The sequence below is a fragment of the Oncorhynchus keta genome, chromosome 9, assembly GCF_023373465.1.
Source record: "Oncorhynchus keta strain PuntledgeMale-10-30-2019 chromosome 9, Oket_V2, whole genome shotgun sequence".
Taxonomy (NCBI): Eukaryota; Metazoa; Chordata; class Actinopteri; order Salmoniformes; family Salmonidae; genus Oncorhynchus; species Oncorhynchus keta.
In genome coordinates this window covers 5,118,887-5,128,969 of record NC_068429.1, presented here as the reverse complement: position 1 = coordinate 5,128,969, position 10,083 = coordinate 5,118,887, and positions in this window count along the sequence as shown.

The following is a 10,083-nucleotide window of genomic DNA, read 5'->3' as shown; positions in this document are numbered from 1 at the left end:
ACAGGGCTAAGATGAGGACAGGGCTAAGATGAGGACAGGGCTAAGATAAGGACAGGGCTAAGATAAGGACAGGGCTAAGATAAGGACAGGGCTAAGATGAGGACAGGGCTAAGATGAGGACAGGGCTAAGATGAGGACAGGGCTAAGATGAGGACAGGGCTAAGATAAGGACAGGGGTGGGTTGAGGACAGGGCAAAGATGAGGACATGGCTAAGATGAGGACAGGACTAAGATAAGGACAGGGCTAAGATGAGGACAGGGCTAAGATGAGGACAGGGGTGGGTTGAGGACAGGTCTAAGATGAGGACATAATATATAATAATAATAATAATATAATATGAGGACAGGGCTAAGATAAGGACAGGGCTAAGATGAGGACAGGGCTAAGATAAGGACAGGGCTAAGATGAGGACAGGGCTAAGATGAGGACAGGGCTAAGATGAGGACAGGGCTAAGATAAGGACAGGGCTAAGATAAGGACAGGGCTAAGATAAGGACAGGGCTAAGATGAGGACAGGGCTAAGATAAGGACAGGGGTGGGTTGAGGACAGGGCAAAGATGAGGACATGGCTAAGATGAGGACAGGACTAAGATAAGGACAGGGCTAAGATGAGGACATGGCTAAGATGAGGACAGGACTAAGATAAGGACAGGGCTAAGATGAGGACAGGGCTAGGATAAGGACAGGGCTAAGATGAGGACAGGGCTAAGATGAGGACAAGGCTAAGATAGGGACAGGGCTAAGATGAGGACAGGGCTAAGATGAGGACAAGGCTAAGATAGGGACAGGGCTAAGATAAGGACAGGGCTAAGATGAGGACAGGGCTAAGATGAGGACAGGGCTAAGATGAGGACAGGGCTAAGATAAGGACAGGGGTGGGTTGAGGACAGGGCTAAGATGAGGACAGGGCTAAGATGAGGACAGGGCTAAGATGAGGACAAGGCTAAGATAAGGACAGGGCTAAGATAAGGACAGGGCTAAGATGAGGACAGGGCTAAGATGAGGACAGGTCTAAGATAAGGACAGGGCTAAGATGAGGACAGGGCTAAGATAAGGACAGGGCTAAGATAAGGACAGGGCAAAGATGAGGACAGGGCTAAGATGAGGACATGGCTAAGATAAGGACAGGGCTAAGATAAGGACAGGGCTAAGATGAGGACAGGGCTAAGATGAGGACAGGGCTAAGATGAGGACATGGCTAAGATGAGGACAGGGCTAAGATAAGGACAGGGCTAAGATGAGGACAGGGCTAAGATAAGGACAGGGCTAAGATGAGGACAGGGCTAAGATAAGGACAGGGCTAAGATGAGGACAGGGCTAAGATGAGGACAGGGGTGGGTTGAGTACAGGTCTAAGATGAGGACATGGCTAAGATGAGGACAGGACTAAGATAAGGACAGGGCTAAGATGAGGACAGGGCTAGGATAAGGACAGGGCTAAGATGAGGACAGGGCTAAGATGAGGACAAGGCTAAGATAGGGACAGGGCTAAGATGAGGACAGGGCTAAGATGAGGACAAGGCTAAGATAAGGACAGGGCTAAGATAAGGACAGGGCTAAGATGAGGACAGGGCTAAGATGAGGACAGGGCTAAGATGAGGACAGGGCTAAGATAAGGACAGGGGTAGGTTGAGGACAGGGCTAAGATGAGGACAGGGCTAAGATGAGGACAGGGCTAAGATGAGGACATGGCTAAGATGAGGACAGGGCTAAGATAAGGACAGGGCTAAGATGAGGACAGGGCTAAGATAAGGACAGGGCTAAGATGAGGACAGGGCTAAGATGAGGACAGGGCTAAGATGAGGACAGGGCTAAGATAAGGACAGGGTTAAGATGAGGACAAGGCTAAGATGAGGACATGGCTAAGATGAGGACAAGGCAAAGATAAGGACAGGGCTAAGATGAGGACAGGGCAAAGATAAGGTCAGGGCTAAGATGAGGACATGGCTAAGATAAGGACAGGGCTAAGATAAGGACAGGGCTAAGATGAGGACAGGGCTAAGATGAGGACAGGGCTAAGATGAGGACAGGGGTAAGTTGAGGACGGGGCTAAGATGAGGACAGGGCTAAGATGAGGACAGGGCTAAGATGAGGACAGGGCTAAGATAAGGACAGGGCTAAGATGAGGACAGGACTAAGATGAGGACAGGGCTAAGATAAGGACAGGGCTAAGATGAGGACAGGACTAAGATGAGGACAGGACTAAGATAAGGACAGGGGTAAGTTGAGGACAGGGCTAAGATGAGGACAGTGCTAAGATGAGGACAGGGCTAAGATGAGGACATGGCTAGGATGAGGACAGGGCTAAGATAAGGATAGGGCTAAGGTAAGGATATGGCTAAGATAAGGACAGGGCTAAGATGAGGACAGGGCTAAGATGAGGACAGGGGTGGGTTGAGGACAGGTCTAAGATGAGGACATGGCTAAGATGAGGACAGGACTAAGATAAGGACAGGGCTAAGATGAGGACAGGGCTAGGATAAGGACAGGGCTAAGATGAGGACAGGGCTAAGATGAGGACAAGGCTAAGATAGGGACAGGGCTAAGATGAGGACAGGGCTAAGATGAGGACAAGGCTAAGATAGGGACAGGGCTAAGATAAGGACAGGGCTAAGATGAGGACAGGGCTAAGATGAGGACAGGGCTAAGATGAGGACAGGGCTAAGATAAGGACAGGGGTGGGTTGAGGACAGGGCTAAGATGAGGACAGGGCTAAGATGAGGACAGGGCTAAGATGAGGACAGGGCTAAGATGAGGACAGGGCTAAGATAAGGACAGGGCTAAGATGAGGACAGGGCTAAGATGAGGACAGGTCTAAGATAAGGACAGGGCTAAGATGAGGACAGGGCTAAGATAAGGACAGGGCTAAGATGAGGACAGGGCTAAGATGAGGACAGGGTTAAGATGAGGACAAGGCTAAGATGAGGACATGGCTAAGATGAGGACAAGGCAAAGATAAGGACAGGGCTAAGATGAGGACAGGGCAAAGATAAGGTCAGGGCTAAGATGAGGACATGGCTAAGATAAGGACAGGGCTAAGATAAGGACAGGGCTAAGATGAGGACAGGGCTAAGATGAGGACAGGGCTAAGATGAGGACAGGGCTAAGATGAGGACAGGGGTAAGTTGAGGACGGGGCTAAGATGAGGACAGGGCTAAGATGAGGACAGGGCTAAGATGAGGACAGGGCTAAGATAAGGACAGGGCTAAGATGAGGACAGGACTAAGATGAGGACAGGGCTAAGATAAGGACAGGGCTAAGATGAGGACAGGACTAAGATGAGGACAGGACTAAGATAAGGACAGGGGTAAGTTGAGGACAGGGCTAAGATGAGGACAGTGCTAAGATGAGGACAGGGCTAAGATGAGGACATGGCTAGGATGAGGACAGGGCTAAGATAAGGATAGGGCTAAGGTAAGGATATGGCTAAGATAAGGACAGGGCTAAGATGAGGACAGGGCTAAGATGAGGACAGGGCTGGGGTAGGTGGGGGTGGGTGGTCGTACAGGGGGACAGCGAGCGGAGTGGATGTACCGACCGGCTGGCCACACCGGCCAACTGAGAGAGGAGCTGCGGTTGCCTAGCAACGTGCTGACCAAGGGGAGCGGTGCGCTGATTACGGTCACTCCGGATCAATTTCCACGTGCGCAGAGCTGACCAGTATCAATCACCCTGACTCACAGAGGGGAAAACTCATTCATTAGATGAGTCTGGGGGCTGGTGACGGGGAGAAGAGAGAAAGAAACAACGGGGGGGGTGATGAGTTCACGGCTGCGTAGTGCAGGAGTGGTTTAACACTGACCAAAATGCATAAATCTCCGGGGGGCAATTTTACATTTAGTTGTTGTCAGTTACACTAAGATTGATGTAAGTACAGCAAAACAGTATTTTCTTTTCTTTTTGTAGTTTTCTTTTCAGTGATAATTCTGAGTGCAGGCCCAACTGTAGAGTCCTTTCAGAACGGTTTATTAATGAGGAAATCATAGACGTTGGCACAATGCACAATAACATAACGTAGCAAATTGAAGGGGCAATCCCCCAATCACCGTATTACACCACTGCCTTATGGCCCAGAGCCCAGGTGTTTTTAATCTTCCTAAGGCCGGCTAGTACAATACATTACCTTTAAATTATACAAAGCATCCCTGGGTGTTCTACGCTGCGTGTCTCCTACCAGAATAAAATATAGTTGTAAGGGATTTCCTCCTCTTCTTCCGAAGAGGAGAGGCGAGAAGGATAGGAGGACCAATATGCGGCGTGGTAGGTGTCCATGGTTCTTTTAATAAGAAATAGTACACATGAACAACTGAATACAAAAAAAACAAGAAACGCGGAATGAACGAAACCCAAAACAGTACCGTGTGGTGGAATAACACAGACAGGGAAACAAACACCCACAAACACACAGTGAAACCCAGGCTACCTAAGTATGATTCTCAATCAGAGACAACTAATGGCACCTGCCTCTGATTGAGTGTCACGCCTTGGTCTTAGTATTTTGTGTTTTCTTTATTATTTGTTCAGGCCAGGGTGTGACATGGGTTTATGTTGTTGTATTTCGTATGGGTTTTTTTGTATTATTGGGATTGCGGCTGAGTAGGGGTGTTGTATGGGCTTGGCTGCCTGAGGCGGTTCTCAAGAGTCAGGTGATTCTCGTTGTCTCTGATTGGGAACCGTATTTAGGTAGCCTGGTTTCGCTTTGTATTTCGTGGGTGATTGTTCCTGTCTCTGTGTAGTTTCACCAGATAGGCTGTAATTAGGTTTCACGTTCCGTTTGTTGTTTTTGTATTTTGTTAGTTATTTCATGTGTCACTTTTTCCATTAAAGTCATGAGTAACCACCACGCTGCATTTCGGTCCGACTCTCTTTCTACAAACGAAGAACGACGTTACATTGAGAACCATACTAGGCCGAAACATAGAAATCCCCAAATCATAGAAAAACAAACATAGACTGCCCACCGCCAACTCACGCCCTGACCATACTAAATAACGACAAAACAAAGGAAATAAAGGTCAGAACGTGACAATAGTGCTCTAAATAAGAAGTAGGATGCCAGTTGGAACACAACCCTAATTCCCCAATTACCAACCTGACCTCCCCGGGACCCATCCTCTACTTCCTACTTCCTACTTCCTAGAAGATACCTACCTACCTGCCTTATGTTGGACAGGCATCCTTTTATGTTAAGCATGACATGACAGAGAAGGAGAAAGTGGCGCCGTGGCTTGGAGAGATACCCTCCTGTTGGTTCAGGGCCTGGGCCTGAATGGTACAGACAGGCTTTCACCACGTTCCACAATGATTACCTCTTTCAAATCTACATTTCACCATGTTTTACACCATGTTTTACACTGCTCCTGTAGGTTTTAACTCCAACCCTGTTCCTGGAGAGAAACCCTCCTGTAGGTTTTAACTACAACCCTGTTCCTGGAGAGATACCCTCCTGTAGGTTTCAACTCCAACCCTGTTCCTGGAGAGCTACCCTCCTGTAGGTTTTAACTCCAACCCTGTTCCTGAAGAAGAACTCTCCTGTAGGTTTTAACGCCAACCCTGTTCCTGGAGAGATACCCTCCTGTAGGTTTCAACTCCAATCCTGTTCCTGGAGAGCTACCCTCCTCTAGGTTTTAACTCCAACCCTGTTCCTGGAGAGAAACCCTCCTGTAGGTTTTAACTCCAACCCTGTTCCTGGAGAGAAACCCTCCTGTAGGTTTTAACTCCAACCCTGTTCCTGGAGAGAAACGCCCCTGTAGGTTTTCACTCCAACCCTGTTCCTGAAGAAGAACTCTCCTGTAGGTTTTAACGCCAACCCTGTTCCTGGAGAGATACCCTCCTGTAGGTTTCAACTCCAATCCTGTTCCTGGAGAGCTACCCTCCTCTAGGTTTTAACTCCAACCCTGTTCCTGGAGAGAAACCCTCCTGTAGGTTTTAACTCCAACCCTGTTCCTGGAGAGAAACCCTCCTGTAGGTTTTAACTACAACCCTGTTCCTGGAGAGAAACCCTCCTGTAGGTTTTAACTCCAACCCTGTTCCTGGAGAGAAACCCTCCTGTAGGTTTTAACTCCAACCCTGTTCCCGGAGAGAAACCCTCCTGTAGGTTTTAACTCCAACCCTGTTCCTGGAGAGAAACGCCCCTGTAGGTTTTCACTCCAACCCTAGCAGTAATAGTAGTAGTGTAGGACTAGTAGTAGTAATAGCAGTGTATGACTAGTAGTAGTGTAGTAGTAGTAGTAGTATTAGTAGTAGTAGTGTTGTAGTAGTAGTAGCAGTAGTGAGGTAGTAGAAGTAGTGGTGTAGGACTAGTAGTAGTAGTAGTAGTAGTAGTAGTAGTAGTAGTAGTGTAGTAGAAGCAGCAGTAGTAGTAGTAGTGTAGGAGTAGTAGTAGTAGTGTAGTAGTGTAGGATTAGAAGTAGTAATAGTAGTGTATGAGTAGTAGCAGTAGTAGTGTAGTAGGAGTAGTAGTAGTGTAGTAGTAGTGTAGGAGTAGCAGTAGTAGTGTAGGAGTAGTATTGTAGGAGTAGGAGTAGTAGTAGTGTAGGAGTAGTAGTAGTATTAGTGTAGTTGGAGTAGTAGTAGTGGTGTAGTAGGAATAGTAGTAGTAGTAGTGTAGTAGTAGTGTAGTTGGAGTAGTAGTAGTGTAGTAGGACTAGTAGTAGTAGTGTGGGAGTAGTAGTGTAGGAGTAGTAATAGTAGTAGTGTAGGAGTAATAGTGTAGTAGTAGTAGTAGTAGTAGTAGTAGTAGTAGTAGTAGTAGTAGTAGTAGTGTAGTGGTAGTAGTAGTAGTGTAGGAGTAGTAGTAGCAGTGTAGTAGTTCTAGTAGTAGTAGTAATGTTACTACATTACTACTACTACTAGAACTACTACACTACTACACTACTACTAGTTCTAGTAGTGTTGTAGTAGTAGTGTAGTAGTAGTGGTAGTAGTAGCAGTAGTTGTGTAGTAGTAGTAGTGCAATAGTAGTAGTAGTGTAGGAGTAGTAGAAGTAGTAGTAGTAGTTCTAGTAGTGTTGTAGTAGTAGTGTAGTATTAGTAGTAGTGTAGTAGTAGTAGTAGTAGCAGCAGCAGTAGTAGTTGTGTAGTAGTAGTAGTAGTAGTAGTTGTAGTAGTAGTAGTAGTAGTAGTAGTAGTAGTAGTAGTAGTAGTAGTAGTAGTAGTGTAGTAGTGTAGGAGTAGTAGTAGTAGTGTATTAGTAGTGGTAGTGCAGTACTAGTAGTAGCAGTAGTGTAGGAGTAGTAGTGTAGTAGTAGTGTAGTGGTAGTAGTAGTAGTGTAGTAGTAGTATTAGTGTAGTAGTAGTAGTAGTAGTAGTAGTAGTAGTGTTGTAGTAGTAGTAGCAGTAGTGAGGTAGTAGAAGTAGTGGTGTAGGACTAGTAGTAGTAGTAGTAGTAGTAGTAGTAGTAGTAGTGTAGTAGAAGCAGCAGTAGTAGTAGTAGTGTAGGAGTAGTAGTAGTAGTGTAGTAGTGTAGGATTAGAAGTAGTAATAGTAGTGTATGAGTAGTAGCAGTAGTAGTGTAGTAGGAGTAGTAGTAGTGTAGTAGTAGTGTAGGAGTAGCAGTAGTAGTGTAGGAGTAGTATTGTAGGAGTAGGAGTAGTAGTAGTGTAGGAGTAGTAGTAGTATTAGTGTAGTTGGAGTAGTAGTAGTGGTGTAGTAGGAATAGTAGTAGTAGTAGTGTAGTAGTAGTGTAGTTGGAGTAGTAGTAGTGTAGTAGGACTAGTAGTAGTAGTGTGGGAGTAGTAGTGTAGGAGTAGTAATAGTAGTAGTGTAGGAGTAATAGTGTAGTAGTAGTAGTAGTAGTAGTAGTAGTAGTAGTAGTAGTAGTAGTAGTAGTAGTAGTAGTGTAGTGGTAGTAGTAGTAGTGTAGGAGTAGTAGTAGCAGTGTAGTAGTTCTAGTAGTAGTAGTAATGTTACTACATTACTACTACTACTAGAACTACTACACTACTACACTACTAGTTCTAGTAGTGTTGTAGTAGTAGTGTAGTAGTAGTGGTAGTAGTAGCAGTAGTTGTGTAGTAGTAGTAGTGCAATAGTAGTAGGAGTAGTAGAAGTAGTAGTAGTAGTTCTAGTAGTGTTGTAGTAGTAGTGTAGTATTAGTAGTAGTGTAGTAGTAGTAGTAGTAGCAGCAGCAGTAGTAGTTGTGTAGTAGTAGTAGTAGTAGTAGTTGTAGTAGTAGTAGTAGTAGTAGTAGTAGTAGTAGTAGTAGTAGTAGTAGTAGTAGTGTAGTAGTGTAGGAGTAGTAGTAGTAGTGTATTAGTAGTGGTAGTGCAGTACTAGTAGTAGCAGTAGTGTAGGAGTAGTAGTGTAGTAGTAGTGTAGTGGTAGTAGTAGTAGTGTAGTAGTAGTATTAGTGTAGTAGTAGTAGTAGTAGTAGTAGCAGTAGTAGTAGTAGTAGTAGTATATATAGAATGTGTACTACATGAGATGTACTCTACAGTAACCAGCCCTTCGCTAACCACCAATAATTTTAGGAATCATAGAAAAAAATCAAGGTAATCGATAACTGTCTTAATGTTAGCGTAGACTGTCATGTATTCCTCAGAGGGTGAGACATCCCCAACAGTCCCAGAGTTTATACATTTACTAAACTACTGTTTACATCAACTCTCTATGACATCTTCCCCATTAGTACACAATGACCAATGGCTGATGTATTTAGAGTTGCTCTGTGTGCTTTTCCATTCTCTGGCCAACCTGTTATCTACATTCCTCCGAGGTTCCCCTCACCTCACCTCTCTCTGGTAAAGGCCGTGTTCGTGTTAAGAACCTTCAGATAACATAAAACAAATCTGGGATTGTCTCAGAGCCAGGCAGGGAAACACACACACACACACACACACACACACACACACACACACACACACACACACACACACACACACACACACACACACACACACACACACACACACACACACACACACACACACACACACACACACACACACACACACACACACACACACACACACCAGGGGAACACCAAGCTTGCCTTACCTCGCTGGGTAAACAGGTAACTCAGGAGTACTCTCACAGGCATAGGGGTTAGCAAGGTGGGGAGGGGGGAGGCAAGGGACCACGTTGTCCTGTGTTTCCGAATCGTCTCCCAAAGTCTGCACTTGTTCACTTACTGTCACAAATCTAGGGAGTTTCCATCATTGTTCAATCAATGCACGAGGGGAAGTGTACAAGTGTGCACATGTAACGGATGTGAAACGGCTAGCTAGCGTTTCAATCGGTTACGTCACTTGCTCTGAGACCTTGAAGTAGTAGTTCCCACTGTGCTCTGCAAGGGCCGCGGCTTTTGTGGAGCGATGGGTAACGATGCTTCGAGGGGTGACTGTTGTTGATGTGTGCAGAAGGTCCCTGGTTCGCGCCCGGGTATGGGGCGAGGGGGACGGTTTAAAATGATACTGTTACAGTTACTCATGACTTGGGGAAAAAACGAAATACATGTTGTTTTCAAACTCTCATAAGAATATTTCAGATGAACCACATGTTCCCTCATTAGATGTTTGTCCAATCCAACTAGTTCCTGCACATACAGTGCATTCGGAAAGCATTCAGACCTCCTCCATTTAACCACATTTTTTTACACACTAAGGGAGAACAGTGGACGATGATAACACATCTACATTGACTGTTTATTCCACGTGTTGTTGTTTTTGTCGCGCTGCTTTGCTTAATCTTGACCAGAGGTCGCAGATGTAAATGAGAACTTGTTCTCAAACTGGCCTACCTGGTTAAATAAAGGTGAAATAACTCACTTTATTATTTTCTCGAAAATGCGCACTACCGTGCCCCCCGAACATGCGAATTACAGCATGGGAGGGTCGGAGTTCTGAGTGCAAATCAATGTATGCGAAACGGAGTACGGAGTGCACTTGTCGAATGCAGTACTCAGTTTCAACATATTATGAAGCGTCCGCACGCTTCAACAGAAAGTGCACAAAGAAATGTGACGTAACCACGTAAACAAAAAAAAAAATGACGCAACACTTCTTGAAATCAACGGAGGCCATTATTTTAGCTGGAGTAAGAGATAATATACTCCGATTTCGGATTGAAATGTTGCTTATTCACA